We start from the raw sequence: 16,720 nt of genomic DNA, 5'->3' as shown, positions 1-16,720 counted from the left end.
TGTAGGAATAATTCAACGTCCTCTGTACTTTCACCGAAAAATTTATCGAGCAACCGCCGTCCGATTTTCAAAGATTTACCGTCCATTTTAAATTTACGTATTTCTCAGCGTGCAAAGAAAAAATTCGATCGCCTAATATGCACCTGACATATTTTAAATTATTCAGTATTTACAAAATTTGCATGACGCGTACGTAAGTTCGATTTTACATGTCCTTTAGGAGGAAATTACGCGCTTGTTGGGGGGGTTTCGGGTCCAAAAAATTTGGAGGGATGGGTTTGGGAGGGCACTTTGGCAACAGAAAAAAAAACTCTTCGCTCGTGAGGGCTGACATATCAACTTTTTACGGATCATCTCGCCGGTGTGCCTCCACATGTCAGCGACGCGGGGCAGGGCCGCCGAATGGGCGCAGTTGGCCCTGCCGGCGCGCCTTCTCCCCATCACGAGGTCAGAGTCTTTTCTTCTGTGGCCAAAGTAGACTAAACAGGGTGCAGGGTGGACAAAAAGGGAAAATGCCCAGTTACTATACCATACCAGTTTATTGTAGTTAGCGGCGACAGTACACAGCGTGGCTACCCAGAGGGACGAGCGGGGGAGCGCGAGAGTTACCCTCTTGCTCTCGTGCCGTCAGGAGAGCGAATGCCTGGGTGCGAGCGGGTCGTGTGCTCACGAGGGGGAGGCGCTTGCGTTGCCTTTATTGATACCTGAGTTTCTCCCTCCGCTCTCCCTTGTGGGCGCCCGAAAGTTAACGTAAATTACATATCGGTGCTGAACAATTATTAATGCGATCGTAATATCGTCAGGTAAAACCCTGACATCCTGCTTCCTTCTTCTGGCTGAATTTTAATTCCCCCCTCGTCAAGGAAGTAGTTTCTGGCTTGTTAAAGCAAATGTGGTGCGTCGTAAAAACAGAACACAGGCTTTCCTGTCACTGGGTGGGTGAAATATGGCTTGTCTTTGCTCACACCCATGGTTTCCAACGCACCCACGTTGCTTGAACCCATGTCACAGACCAGCGCTGCAACTGTCAGTCCAGTGGTTTGAGCTTCACGCATGACAGCTTCGATGAGGTCCTTTGATGTCGGTGTAGAAAAGTTGTAATAGAGTGCAGTGCTCCAGTTTGAGAACAAGCCTCTGACAAGTACTACCTGCAAGTACCTGTTAGGGGCAACCACTTATTCCATTTGTGACAGCCAGGCCGGCTGCATATCAAGTTTGAAAATTGCGAAAATTGCATTTTTTGCCTTGAAAGAATTTCTTATCATACCTGGTTGAATGACAAAGGTTAGAGAATAAAACGAACTGAACAAATTTTGAACATTGTGGTTGCAACAATTCGTTCACATAAGCTATGGTTAAGTCACAGTTTCTGCCGGGTTACCCATCTCGCCAGTTCTTAAGAGAATCCCATGTTAGAGTAGAGGTGGCGAAAACTGTGACTTTTTTCCACATTCTCGTGCTCACCAAACACAGCTGTAACGACGCTCTTGGCAGGGAACCGTCTCAGGGTCAGTCTCAGGGCCCTCAGCACCTTTCAGGGCCTTCTGGCCGCGGTCCTCTGAAGCAGCAACGGCGAGCAGCTCGTCAGCAACAAGGGTGTCTGGCTCGTCTGCAGTAATGTTGGGGCCGGAGCACTCGAGGGCCTCGCCAGTCTATTCAGTCGTCTGTCCATATGGAGGGCAGGAGGAGGACTCTGGAAGGTTACAAAATAACAATTAGTAAGGTCAGATATTATTGAAAATATTTAAGGCGCAAATCGATAGTTTTTCAAACTGATACAAACAATTTCAATTAATCATACGTAGACTAATCGAGTTCAAATAAAGGCCGATTTCGCTTGGAGGCAAGCCAGGCAAGGCAAAATATTGTCTTTTAGGTCTTTTAGCAATCCCAGACTCAAAGAAATGCGAATTAAACCAACTTACAAGCATCATAATCAGCGATGAAAACATTGTTTACATCCTGACAAAACACATCCGGCCCGCAGTAGGCTTTACTTTAGCTGCTCGTTTAAGCCGTTTTTTCGATTTGCTGTGCACAATTATTGGTGCCAAACTACTAAAAATCACTGCTGATTGGTCAGTACCCGATCACTTACCTCCATGTCCACCAAAATGGCCCAATCAAGCGTAGAAAGAGCCGGTTCCACGTTAGCCCGTATGCCGTCTGCGGTCCGAGTCCCCGGGCTCAAGTACTGCCTTCTCTTCATAGGTGGCGCTAAGAGATCGCCCTCCAGCTGGCGCGCGAAAATGAACTGCGGCTTCCCTGATAAAAATTCAATTTCGATTTAACAATGTTTAGCAAACTATTCAACTGTCGTTGAATTGATAAGAATTTAACGAAGTATTATTCACCCAAGTTCAGTTACATTATAACAAATAATATTATTTCATGACTTTAAAACCTTTCATACCAAAATTTAGGTAATTTTGAAATTTTAAGTTCTATAATACGTATTTTTAATGATTTTCATATTATACATTCAAAGCAAAAGCGAAGATTGCTAACTAGGAATAAGGCAAGGAGTCGTAGAAGTTCCAGTACGAAGGAGGGATCACATCCTTCTTGATTTCTTGAAGATGCTTGAATTTAGATTTCTTGATTGGAATTCTATTTTAATACAGGTGATCCACGGGCAAGGTATCAAACTCTTTGTGCTTCCTTTTGCAGCCTAGTAATTGCCAGTCATTTGCCAGGTTAATTTTAAACCTAAGCTCCCCATCTGGGTCATATGCAAGGGACTTCATGTCAGTGACTTTGTGGTTGGGTGGCTTGATAGATGTGAAATGTTTCAGGCCAGTGTAGTTCACGAAGAAGCCATGATTGAGCCAAGTAATCTCAAAGGGTTTTTTCGCGCTCGCACATGAAATCACGGCAAGTAAGTCCTTTGGGCCAAAAATCTGAGTCTGTTGCCGGAGCTTCCTTTCGATTAGCGAGTGGGCACTGTCAACAGCCATCTTTGTGTGCCCTGGCTCGAGAAAGATTTGTTCGATCCGTAAATTGTGGGTAACTGCGTATGTCAACAGGGCGTTTGCATGAACGCAGTTTCTATTCTGGGCTGCGCATCCATCCGAAATGATTGTGACCTTTTGAAGAGAATCGTATTTCTTGGTCAACTGGTCCAGGTAAGAAATAAGTAGGCTGGCGAAAACACTCGCAACCAAGCCTCCTTCAGTTTCGTCCCAGAAAAAGCATGACACTGATCCATCCAATAAGTCCTTGACAGTGTAGTTATGGGTTGATAGTTTAGTTTTGTAGAATAATGAGCCTGCGTTGTGTCCAGGTATGGTAATGCAAGCTTCAAGATCGACCTGGATCGCGGCAGCAGTTCCGCTGCTTCCTCGGTCTTCTGCAACGCACTCGCACATTTTCTCTCTGGCTAATCTTTTTCTCAGGATGTATTCCTCGTACTCATTAGATGCTGGGGCAATTGAAGCTGCAGCACCATTTTTTATAGTCTGTGCTTTCTTCGCCAGGGCTGAAAAACAGACAGAATAGAGCTAAGCCGTCTACTCGGTTAATAATCAAATAGTCAAATTATAATATTAAATAAAGCAAGTTAGAGAAATCTTCAAATCACTTTTAAAATTTGCTTTAAAAATGATAGCCTGCTCCAAAAAATCATTTTTTAACATTTTATTTGATCATTTTTCTTTTAAGCGTATTATAGTTTTTCCATATTTATGAACAATTAAATTTAATGAATTTCAAATATTACTGTCTGAAAAAAACAATTCAATACCATTAAAATTATATTTTTTATTTTAACTTTAATTTGTTATTGCCTCTCTGCAATTTTCCAAAATGCGATATTATAATTATCACTTTATACCTCTCATTTTGTGTCTTTCGCAAAGGCCACACAGATCCTTTTTGGGACGAAAAAGATAGATTTTCCTTGTCCTCATGTGCTCAGTGACCTTGTCCGTCCGAATGGTAAAGTATCACGCTGTTTGCAGAAATCAAGGTACATGCTGTTAATAAAGAATTTTTAATCAATGTGAGATAAATATTTTAAATGCTGCGTATTTACTTGAAATATTCCCATTTGCTATTGATGCTCAAATCAAGAGCAGTTGGGGAGTTTTCAGAGTTGTCGTCGTATAGTTCAACTAATTCTTCCGTTTCACACACAAATTGTCTCCCTTGGTGAGCAGCTCTTGCGTAATGGCTTTCCAACACCGGCAGTTTTTCGAAAAACTCATCCATAATGGCCTGTTCCGGCTGCGCTTTCTTCTTCTTCAGAATCTTCTTGTTCTGGGGTTCTGCTTCTGGGCTATCAGGCAATGTCCATCTTCTGATTGACGATTCACTTTCTCCAAGAATACTGCTGAACAAGAAACCACAAATCCTTTTGCTGTCATGTGTCACGGGGTGCTCTAAATAATATCGTCTTTCGACGCCACGCGGGGATTTAGTTTTGTGGCTGGAAGATGCAATGAACGCTCTCAATTCTTCCTTGGTCGGGTATCGCTTCCTAGTGGTGTTCATCAGTTGATTTAGGTCAACGTTTACAAAGGTGCGACATCCCAACTTTGTGTGAGGTAGGTGTTTTTGGAATTTACACATGGGGCCTGCTTTCTTTTGTTTTGTTAGGTTCATTTTTATCCCATTGATTGTTTTTGTTCCTTCATAGGCTTCCCCAGTCTGCCTTTGCACTTGATTGTTATGTCTCCTGAGAGACAGTTTCCAAATTTTTTTTTTGAGTCTCGGAGTTCTTCTGGTGATAAAGAGTCACGATTGATTCGCCTTGATGGAATACCTAAGTTAAAAAAAGAAATCACAATTTAAAAATTTAACTTCATAAAAAATCATTCGCTACTCAAAAATAAAACTTTTTTTATCAAACGTCTTCTTCGGTCAACTTATAAACCAAAAGCCTCTTCAGTAGAAGACAAAAGTATGGAGCTTAATGAATACCCACTACTTCTTTTGTTTTTAGTTTTTTTTTGTTTTAATTTGATTAAATATAAAATCCCAATTTGCGAGGGTAAAAAAATAGTTTTGTGGTATTTTCAGTCATAAAAAATTATCATTTTCTCTTAGATTTTTTAAATTTGCCGGCAGTACAAATAACGTTATGCATTTTTTTGGGCAGACAAAGGGAATAACAATAACATTGTGGTCACTAGTTCTTACCAGTCACATCTTCAATTTCACCATAACCAACTTCAATTTGAGCAGAGTCTGCTTGGCTTTCGTAAAACGTTCCACCTGCTTGGAAATGAGACGGAGTGTGTCCTACTCCTTCTGGCGCAAAAACAAAATCCTCGGTCACTACTTGAGTCTCCTCAAACACTGCAAAACAAAGGGATTTAAGAAATTTTGTAACCATTTATTTGGTTTTTTTTATTTCATTTAAGTTTTTTTCGTTTTTTTCTTGAAATTTGATAAAACCTAAGATTTTGACAACAAACTTTGAGCCCTTACCTTAAATTTTCCTTCCACAATACACCGAACAGACGATCCACTTGCTTTTCCAAGGGCATTTCATCGAGGTTCAGTGATTCTCCTACAATATATACATATATATGTATATATAAATATATATATATATATATATATTAAAAAAATTGTGACCTTAACACATAATTGCTGAAAGGAAAAAGCGGGCAGCTTCCTCGGAAAAGCAGTGATTTTATTTAGTTTAAAATCCTGGTTCGACTAGTTTCTGACGCTGGCTGGGACCATATTTCATAAGCTAGAGACGACTGGTTGTCTCTAGCTCATTTTAAACTAAGTAAAACCACTGTTTTTTCAACACGCGGATTATGTTGTAGGCAAGTTGCACAGCGCAGCCTTTTTGATGAACAGTTTGCTAAGATGTGTAGAGCAAAAGCAGCTATTAATAGTTTATTACGCGTATGCTTGCTCCATCATGCAGTACGGCATTGTGATTTGGGGCGGCTCCGAGCAAGCGAGATATTCTGTTTTTGTTGCGCAAAAGCGTTTAGTGCGTGCGATGGCCGGAGAACAATATTTACCCGGTTTGGAGCCGTTTTGCTCGGCGAAGCCCCTTTTCAAAAAGTTTAACCTCTTATCTGTTTTTTCAAAATACTTGTTGGAAGCATGTAAATTTGTTAGGAAATATCCGCACTATTTTGTGAGGACCAAAGACGTCCACGGATACCAAACGCGTGATAAGACTGATCTTTATGTGCCTGTTCAAACAGTGCGATTTCGATGCAGAATCCGCTTATTTGCATATCGCGATTGTATAATAATTTGCCAGTGTCTATTCGAGTAGAGTGTCGCTTTAAGGAGTTTGTTTCTCTCTTGAAAAAGTTTGTGTACAGGCACCAATTTTATGACGAAGAGGCGTATGTTAAATTTATGAAGTCTTTGTAAATAATTTTTCCCATTCAGACCATTTTGCAAATGGATGAGTTACAACAGGAGTGTATTATTTTGAAATATGCCATAATGCATAGTAAATAATAATAATAATGAAACCACTATTTTTTCAACGAGAAAGCCGCCCGCTTTTTCCTTTCAACATGAATTCTAGCTCGAGTGCCAACTTTTACTCTTAAAACATGCATTAAATTTTTTATAATTTGTCATTTTTCACAATAATGTAAATCCTTGCTATGTAATAGATGGAATGAAATTATTCAAGTTAATAATTACTACGAGACGCAACATTATTGCCCTGTTCAGGATATAGAGATTAGATATATGTATGATATGTTAAACTCACTGAAAATTGTCCTCTTTTCCAACCAGTCTGGGTCAAGGTAACCTCCTCCACGTGCCTTGGTTTGTGCTGGTTTTTCACCTCCTCCTTTTTGGGGCGAATTTTCCTTTTGTTGAGTCTATTTGTAAATATATTACATTCATAGATTATTTATTGATACTCTTAAATTTAAGGAACGTTAAAAATCTTATTAGACTTGAAATCTGCTCTCAAACACAATGGGAAAATAAAATTTCTGTTTGCGGTACAAATTTTATAATCTTACATATTCAGTGTTTAATACGATTATACCATTCTTGTTTATTCTTATTCATTAAGTGCATACTCGCTAATACAAATAAAAATTAAACTCTTGGACCAGTATTTCAGACTAAAAATCTTGCTAATTTTTTTCATCTTGAAAAGCCATTGTCTCTAACAAAGATATTGCAAAATCTTTTAAATGGATTTCAAATATCAAAGGTTTAGATTAAATTACGGCATACGCGGTTGATATCCATCGTACATATTATTATAATCGAACAATAGCCGAAAGAGCTTGAGCTATTTTGCAATCCGCGTAGCACCAGAAAAACGCATTTTTCGATTATATTTTATATTTGTTCGAGAAACATCCACCAACGTGACCGTTTGGCGCATGAGCGCCAACGTGCGGCCGCTTTGGTTGACACCCTAGTAACCATCAAGGTTGATCAAGAGTCATTTGATTTGCTGTTGAAATTCAAGAAGGGTAAAAGTTGCTCATTTTGATGAAATTCTTTTCGGGAAGTTAAGATCACGTTCATGGCTACCAAATTTGACAATTTTTGTTTTGGTCAGGTAGCGGCAAGTGCGATTTTGAAGCACTCTTGAATTAGTCTTGAATTTCAACAATCATGAAATACGGTATTTTTGAAGAAACTCATGTTTGGAATTTATTTAATGAGCTTCAAAATGAACGAATTCATTATCATTAACTCAGTTTAGTGAAGTGCTTTGCTGATACTAGCACTCTTGACACGTCAAGACTGAATCAAATTTGATCAAGGTTGATTTAAATTAGAAGAAAAATTAATTTCAAGAAAATTTCTTAAAAACGTTGAAATTGCCCAAATCGAAAATTGGGGGAGGAGGGTTTGCTACCCCAAAAAGCTGAACTTATTCAAGTCTGAATCAGATCTGCTTTAGGCTTGAATCAGTCTTGAATAATTTTGGCGACGTTTAATAATCTATTTGCGTGAGCAACAAATCAAATAAAAACACTTTTCCAATTAATTCGAGGTGGATTTGATTTTTCCGCGGACTTGTAATTATTTTTCCCTTGAGTGTGTGGACTTAGCGCCAGCGCGCGCTCTCGCTTATTGCCTCGCGCGATCGTCGCACTGTCGCCACTGTCGCTCGCATCGCACTGCCAGCCAACGCAACAGCTGGTTTGGATTGCATCATCTTCATGTCTGGCGGCCGCGGATGTTTATCTCCATTGTTTTAAGTGGTTTTTGTGACAGATCAACTGCATAACGGACCCTAAATTGGATGATGGATGTCGAACAAGGTAAGGCCGATGATTTTACATTAATTTGGTCGCGGGGGCTTACGGGTAACACGCGCAGAGTTTGATTTGTTTTGGTTTACCCTACCAAAAATATTTCCTCTAAAAGCGGGATTAAATTTGGTGTAATATGGGAATAAACCTGTAAAACGACCTAAAATATGGATTTATACTGTACTAAACGCCAGATCTAGACGGATCTCCGATTTTTTACTAAACGGGATTTATACAAAAAGGATAAAAATTGGTTAAAACCCTTTAAACTTGGATTTAAACATTGGATAAAACTTAGTATTAAGCAAACTGGCTGCGAGAGTCTTAAAATACACACACATACCACGCGGCTCAGCGCGCAGTGTGTAAATGATATGCTAATCTAGCACTTCACGTGTATTATGAATTGTTTTCATAAATCATATTCTATTTCAGATCAGTACAATCAATGTGTCGAATAGAAAAATACTGTTCAAAAATTTTTCGAGATAATTTTTATTGGTGAGTGCATCAAAATTTGCATGTAAATGGCAAACATACACCTACAGTATTAGTTTAAATGCTGATTTAATTATTATATTTTAATTTTGGTATCAAAATTGTGATTTTATAAAGCATAAATTATTAAGTTTATCTAAATAAATTTGATAGTTAAATTTAATTAAAAGTTTAATATATAATGTACATAATTTTAACATTTTTTTCTTTACTATTATAAATATACACACTCCAAGAATGTTTTACCTTAATGCCATTTAAGAGAATATGTACAGTAAAATTAAATAGGTATCAATACAAATAGCTTTAAAATAATTTGAAATATAATGACAGAAACAAACCCGCAACTATGCAACCTGCGTTGCATTGTTGCGCCACAGATATGCCTATATTGCCAGTCAGTAGGAGGGTGTCTAGGAGTGTTAAATTTTAAGATTGTTTGAAATAATGGCCTGCAGGATGCGTTAGTGTTGCCGTCCGTCGCTTCGATCTCTCTTTTTAATATTACGGGGCAGCGAGGTTGGTTTCTCAAGCCGGCACATGTGTTCGCGCTACAAGAACAAAGCGTGGGTAACAGCGGGATTCCAGGCGAGGGACGAGGGTCAAATAGCCTCCTCGTAACAAAAGAGACTGAATGAAAAATATGAAGTCGAGCAAAAACGCCAAGTTAAGGATTTTACAAACTCCAAGTGATTTTACGTTCCATGCAAAAATATTATATGATAAATACAATAATGTTCGTAATTTCGGTAATTTCATTTCGAATATTATTTCTATTTATAATATTAAAGATGAAAGAGAAATTGTGAATAAATTAAATCAGTTAATGAAGAAATAAATGAATGGTTTACTTCGTTGATACTATTTTAGTGTTTCATTTTACTCAGTAGTATATTACGATTCTGTCCAGCGCCCTATTTACGAGAATTTAGTAGGAGCCGAGTCGCATGAGACAAAATATTCTTAAAGAAAATTCTGGATTATCTTCATTACCGCAATAATGCCTTTGTTAGAGTGAAATTTTCAATATTTTACGACTTGCTATTTTGTTGCTGCGCACTGTGCACCTTTCCAGCATGCCTGAATTAATTTTACGAACGGGATTTCTAGCGTTCAGTTTGCTGGCAATCTGCATGGAAATAAAAAGCAGCAGGCAATCCCTTCAATATTACAATCTTGATTTTTATTTGAAATGCCAGATTTTCCGAAAGCATTTTAATCAAGCAATTGACTTATCGGAGAAGGATGCAGGCTCTAGGAGAGTTTCGCGAAATGACCACAATTTTCATCCCGCTGAACATTCCGTTTTTGAACTTCAATAGTCGTCACGAGGGCTTCCTTATTGTGCCAAGTTCACCACACGGTATTACCATCGGAAGAGATATTCTATTTAGGACGGAATTCACACTCACTTTCCGAGCTGGAAACTATATCCTTCAGCATGTCCTACCTGAACCTGTCCTACCTGAACCTGTCCAACATGAACACGTCCAACATGAACCTGTTCAACATGAACCTGTCCAACTCGACGAGGCCCAGCAATATCCTTCACCTGCAAGCAGCAACCATGGAGAAGAGGATGATGACTTACCCTCGACTGTGCCAAGGTCGAGGTCTTCACCTGACCCATCAAATGACGTGGAGTTTGATGAAGCCCTGATGCAACTGCCAGTAAGCTTTTTAATTTTAATTGAGTAAAAAGAAAATTAACGTTTAAATATGTATTTAAGAATAAATAACCTGCATGTAGTAAAAGGGATGAAATAACAATATATTAAAAAATTATTAAAGATATTAACACTTTTTTTATTGGCACATCTATTTTGAAAATTCAGCATGAATTAGCCAAATTACGTTAAATATTCCAAAGTTAAAACAAATATAAAGTCTATATACGCTTATGAAGAGCAATCCTTTCCCACTACAAATGAAATAAAATTTCTTAAAAAGGGAAAAGAGCTTAATTTTCCAAACTTGATGCCAATTTTAATTTGAAAAATCGGTTGAATAATATTATGGTTTGAACTTTTTTTTAAGAATTGATGTGAACTCTGTCTCGCTAGTGGAAATTATTCTTTTATATTTTTAACGTAATAGTTCAACTCATAATTTGTACACCATATATTGAATATATCTCGGAAAACGCAATTCGAAAATGAAAATAATTTACGTTTCATTCTTCATGTAAATTGACAAATACTGAAATTTACTGTTTCATTTAATTTTTACTGTTACTATCATTTAATTAATTCATTCAGTGTGATTTTGTTCAGGTGATTTTACCTGAATAAAGTTCTTCCAGAATAATGGTTGTGTTATATATAGTTTCAATTATTATTTTCAGGGGGGATGAATGAGGAACGTCGCAAATGTGCCTTGGATTCATTTTGTGAAGAAAAAACCAAACCAAGATAATGATAGAAATATTATCCTTAAATAAAACCAACATATATACATATAATGTATATAATATATAATGTATATTAGTTTCATTTCGGCATAACACTCTCATACGTTAAGAAAAAATTTAATTCTGAAATGGAGTTTTGTATCATGATTTTTTTCGATAATCGATAATAAAGGCGCGCCAATTGTACACTACCCTTTTAGATTAAAAACAAATTTAAGACGTGCCAAATATAAAGCTGTGAGTGACGAATTAAAGGCACTCATGCGGATCCTTTATCGTGCCGCAACAGGAAGAAGCGCATGAGATTTATAATGTGCGCTAGCACGAATGCTGAAACCCGGGTCCCAATATAACACCGCGAACGGATTGAATGGGCGCACCAGGCCGCACAGGGACCCAGCCCACTCAAGGGCCACTTGTCTTGCCTCCGCACCGAGGGACTGCATTGAAACGCTTTATAGACATTCGTCCCGTGAAGCCAAATCACGCATGCTGGAAAGGTGCAAACCAGCCCGTCGAGCAATTTGAGCAATTCGAGTCACTAAACTAACCACTTTTTGCCATTTCTGACATTGGGTAGCAAGTATTAGATCTCCCAACTGCTCAAGTACCTCTCATTGCTTTGACACTCCTGAGAGTGCCGCTGAACAATGCGAGCCAACGGGCTGGTTTGTTGTGAATAAACTTTTTCCTTTGCTCCAGGCGGAGTCAATAGTCGCATAAGTCGACATCTATTGTGATACAAAGTAACTCCAAGAACTTTGCATTTTGCCCCACTCGAAAATTTCGAGGGCTCTCCCGACCATGAGATCGAAGCCGAAGCCTGTCGGAAGATCGTAGTAGTGATCATGGACGGAGATTGAGTGGCCCATTAAAAGGCACAAGAGTTTCTTTGCAGGTCCGCTCAATTGCATCTGCCCCAGGGTAGTCACGAAGGTGGTCCTGATTGCACCAGCCGTGAGATCAGTAGGTCTCTCTGCGAGACACGCTTCGACCTCTACTTTCTGTGGAATTGTCAAGTTCATCGCTTTTCCGTCCTTGGTGCCGAACGGGTAGATACAGTCGTCTGGAATTCCTGCAGCAGCACGCACTGCTTTGTCCGCCAGGGTGCAGCAATACTCGCGCTATTCCAGTTTCAGGAGGGAAAACACTTTGGTGGAACCTTTTCCTGTTGAGGTCAGCACGTCGTAACGCTCTTCAAGTTGTTTTTGTTCCGTGGAGAGCGCTTCACTGTTTTTGCCCGAGTATTTGTTCCTCTGCTCGTAGTTCTGCAGTGTAACGAAGCCCTCGGTAGCCGTGCGAGCATTGAACGAAAAAAAGCCAAGTTAAAGTGTGTGGCCAAGGTCCTGTAGTGGAATTCGATATCGGACGGATTTTTGGCTTTTAGGAGATAACCACACAACGCTTCGAGGTGGGCGTTGTACAACTGCATGTGCTGAGAAGAAACGTGGGTCTTGTGCAGTTTCTCGTTCGTCTTCTTCTGCTTGGCAGCCCTTGTGATCGTGCAAATGCGGTACCTTTTCGTATCCAGTACTTGATCAGCAAGTGACACTCTTCGTTCCACACTTTCCGCTCTTCATCATCCTCGAACCGCTCCTGCTGCAACTCACTTGCCACCTGTCGGACGAGCGAGCTGAGGGTCATGACATCGTTGGATCGCTTGAAATTTACCTTGTTTTCTTCACCACCGCAAATCGTGTGGATGACCTCATCGATTCTGTCACTCTTGCTGCCCGGTCTGTTTCTGGGAAGTCCATGCTACACGGAACGCTTGAAAATGTCTCTTAGCGAGGTCACCAATCCGGGGATATGTAGGTGAACCTTGAAAGCATTGTACAAAGCGTGCAGAAGCAGAATGTTCCTCCGGTTGATTTGCACACTATTATTGCCAGTTTCCTGCTGCAGTTCAATGGATGAGGATTAGAGGAGAGATAAAGCTTCATAAAAAGAGTGCCCCACTGAACACATAACACATCGGTGCCACAATTAAACCGTCTTTCTGACTACCTGGACTACACTATTAAATTTTTATTATTGACTCCAATTAATAATCAAGTGAATATCAGGATTATTCCAATGCATTTTCCATGTTTCATCTCTTTTAATTTCTAAAATATCTACTGTGCATACAAATATACATTTTTAGCAGTGTCAAAAGAAGATTAAATTTTATAAATGATGAATATGTACCGCGCAAATTCATTTTTTGAAATAAACAACACAATTTTAAATTTTAATTAAATGCCTTTCCCTAAAATAAACACATCTTGAAAAAAACTATCCTGTATGTATTTCTCAATTACATTGACCCTCCTGCAAAATATGTTTTTCAATATTAAGTTTCATATAAAAATATCATAGTTGACTCTCAAAGCATACGCTAAGTATAACTCAAATGACTCAAATAAGAAATTTAATGATTTTCTAAAAACTAAGGACACTGGTAGCACAAAAGTGTGCTTATTTCTTTTGTCAATAAGGTGCTCCAAATATTTTTGAAAGGTGCAATAAATATTTTTCGGACACTAAAATCCGTCCATTTGTCTAACTACCCTATTAAATTTATATTGTAAATGATTCCAATATTTCAGTGAATTTTCGGATTATTTAAATGCATTTTCCATGTTTCATCTCTTTTAATTTCTAATATTTCTACTGTGCCTACAGATGTTATTTTTTGCTGTGGAAAAAGTAGATAAAATTTTATATATAATGATGTATATGTACCGTGTGGAAGTTCATTTTTTAAAATATTCAATAATATGGTCAATTTTAAATTTAAATAAAATTCCTTACCAAAAATAAATTGATCTTTGCTTAAAAAATATTTTGTATGTATCCTTATAACATTGCCCCTCATTCTTCAAAATGTTTCCCCATATTTCGTTTTATTTTAAAAACATAAGATCAAGGTTGGAATCAAAAAGAAATGATTACGCGGTACAAGGCTATCACTCCTGAGATAATAAATTGAGTGTGTTTCCATATGCTTACTGGTTGCCTGATTCTGGTCTCGTTGTCAGATTCTTGCACTGCATTGGCATTTTTTTTGCACTTGTTCTGCATCGCATTTGCACTTTACTCGCACCAATCTCGATTTTAATCGCGTCCGCACATCACCTGCAGTAAAATCTGGCAGTCAAATGGCACTTCATCTGCACATGTTTGGCATCGGGTTGGTACCAGTATTGCACAATTCCTGCACAAGGGAAATTGCCGCGTGCCGTGGAAAACTTTTCTGGTGGTCTACACTTCAAAATCGCCCTGTCCATGGGCCTCTTCAGTCACGTGATCCGAGTGAAAACGCTTCTTCCCTGTGAGAAGCAGCGTGGCTTAACCCCCCGAAGCAAAAGTGGCCGAAGGACAATTTTCCGCAACATGGCACCATGGCCATTGTGCATGTTTTGTGCAGAACAGGTGCCAGTGCAATGCAAAACGGGTGCACATGCTGTGCCATATGAGTGCCAGAATCACGGCTTATGCTGTGCAAGAATATGACTGGTCCGGGTGGTGTAAAATAGTAACCACCCACGGCCATAAATCAAACCAAAAATGGCAGCTTAGGAGCTAGTCGGGGTTGAGCGAGGTCAGTTAATAGACAAGACGCCGCTTATTAAGTTGTTACAAATTGCAGAAAACCAAGATACACACAATTAAAATTATAATAATTTAACGAATTGGCATAAGGAGGATTTATTTTCGGTAAAGAAGGTTCGAGAAACATAAATCGGAATATTTAAGTAGAAAGGCACGCGATTGGTATGCATAATTGTTGAGAAACGCGACAAATCCTGCACGCCCCCGCAACCCTTGGTTCTTCTCTCTCTCTGCGCCCGAAGAAGGAGGAGCCAAGGGAGCTGATCGGGCTATAAAAAGGCGCCGGGCCAGAGCAGAGATAAGCAGTCAGGTACCTTACTCCAAAAGGGAAGAAGGAGGCCTCACCTGAGCCAAGCTGAGCCGGCGCCCGAGCTAGCGGAAAGCACGGCTGAGTGTTCGGTCGCTTGGCGGACGCGCATGCACGCTGACGAGTACGTCCGAGCTGCACGCCGCTATTGCCACCGACACACGCTTCGAGCAGCGTACCGCCGCCAACTAGCGGCTCTCTGCTGCTTGCACGCCGTCGTGGAGATAGGTTGCCGAAACGCCGCCGACAGGTGACGAATCGGCCGCCGATAGGGCTGCCGATAACCGATCGTTTGCCGACGGCGCCGACTCAGCGTTGCCGGCGGAGCCGACTGGCCGCCGAAACGCCGACCAGGGACGACTCGGCTGCCGACAAGATCCGAAACTGATCGGCCGCCGACTCAGCGCCGACGACTAGAGTCGGATCAGCTACCGTGGGCGCCAGGCCCCGACCGTGAGATACCCACGCCATGACACGATCAACACGCCGTCCAGCGCCGAAGAGCGTCGCTTCCCAGCCTCACCTGTCACGGGAGTTGCCAGGCCGGCCCTGGCTTAGTTCAGGTGAGGAGCTCCATACGGGCAAACAAGAATCGTTACATCATCGCCCTCCGATCTTGTTCACAGGCCGCGGATGTAGACGGAGCTCCCCTACGAACGACTCGACTCGCCCGGTCTTCAAGTGGGTCTTCACCGGAACGTCGAGCCGAGGCTAGCACCATCTGCCCGCTTGGGAATTGACCTCTACTGACCAAAGGTGAGTCGCTGGATTTCCCTCACGCATGAAAGTTGAGACTGATCACCTCAATCGACTGTTTCAGGGGAAGCAGACGGTCACCGGACGGAGGTAGCGGCGCCCGCCTGGCATCGGACGGACGCGCCTACTGCCGGGGAACGAGGTGAGTGTATCCAGATCGCGCAAAGTAGTCGGGGGACGGCTCCAGTGGAATCCTCTGACTTCTGAGCCCTGATACTGGCGCACTTGCTGTACAACATATTTCATGGGCGAATATCTGTTCCAGGCTGCTGAGCGCTCCTGCCTGGACCCAGACGCCCACTTATCAGCGTACCAGTTACTCGTCACCGACCGACCAACGGCTCCGAATCGGCGAGATATCCACGGAAATTCACGAATCGTTCTGTGAACTTGAGGATAGAAATAAATATTCCTGATAGTGCCAATGAAAAATTGCTGGGTTTCTCTCTCTTGCCCTCGACCTTTAATATTAGAGATACGGAGACACCCAAATAGTGATTAGTGGAGGAGAGCATTAATTCTGAACGTCAAGATTGTCGCCACCACGCCCGATCTTCTTTACCAGCTGAGTGATCGTGGCTTGAATAAGATTTTGGTAGCGGCAATTATTGGTGCCGTGACCAGGATCTGCTGGTCGAATACCTGTAAACGGAAACACAACGCACGATGCAGGCCCGGACTGGCACCAAATTTTTTACCGGGGACTGTTGATTTTCGCGGCCCACCGAGCCACCGCGGCCCATTACCCCCCCCCCCCCGAAAATTTAATGACTTTCAATTGAAATTTAAAGCCTTTAATTTCGGTGGATAGAGAGCAGGGATGCAAAAGACCCGCATTAAAAAAACGCAGTGCGCAGTGGTAAAAACGTTTTTTTTATCGTTTTTTAATAGTTTCTTGCAGGCAATGTCCAATGCATCTCAGTTTGCAATAAT

General features: G+C 40.7%; 1 long non-coding RNA gene across 1 annotated transcript; it reads left to right on the top strand.

Annotated features, from left to right (window-relative positions):
* Positions 1–15,646: 15,646 nt before the first annotated feature.
* On the top strand, positions 15,647–16,451 carry LOC135938105 (uncharacterized). The gene is made up of 3 exons (XR_010574601.1): positions 15,647–15,787; positions 15,852–15,929; positions 16,053–16,451. It is a non-coding gene; the product is annotated as an uncharacterized LOC135938105 (long non-coding RNA).
* Positions 16,452–16,720: the final 269 nt, after the last annotated feature.

Source organism: Cloeon dipterum, chromosome 2 (genome assembly GCF_949628265.1).
Source record: "Cloeon dipterum chromosome 2, ieCloDipt1.1, whole genome shotgun sequence".
Lineage (NCBI taxonomy): Eukaryota > Metazoa > Arthropoda > Insecta > Ephemeroptera > Baetidae > Cloeon > Cloeon dipterum.
This window is presented reverse-complemented; position numbering and strand designations above follow the sequence as displayed.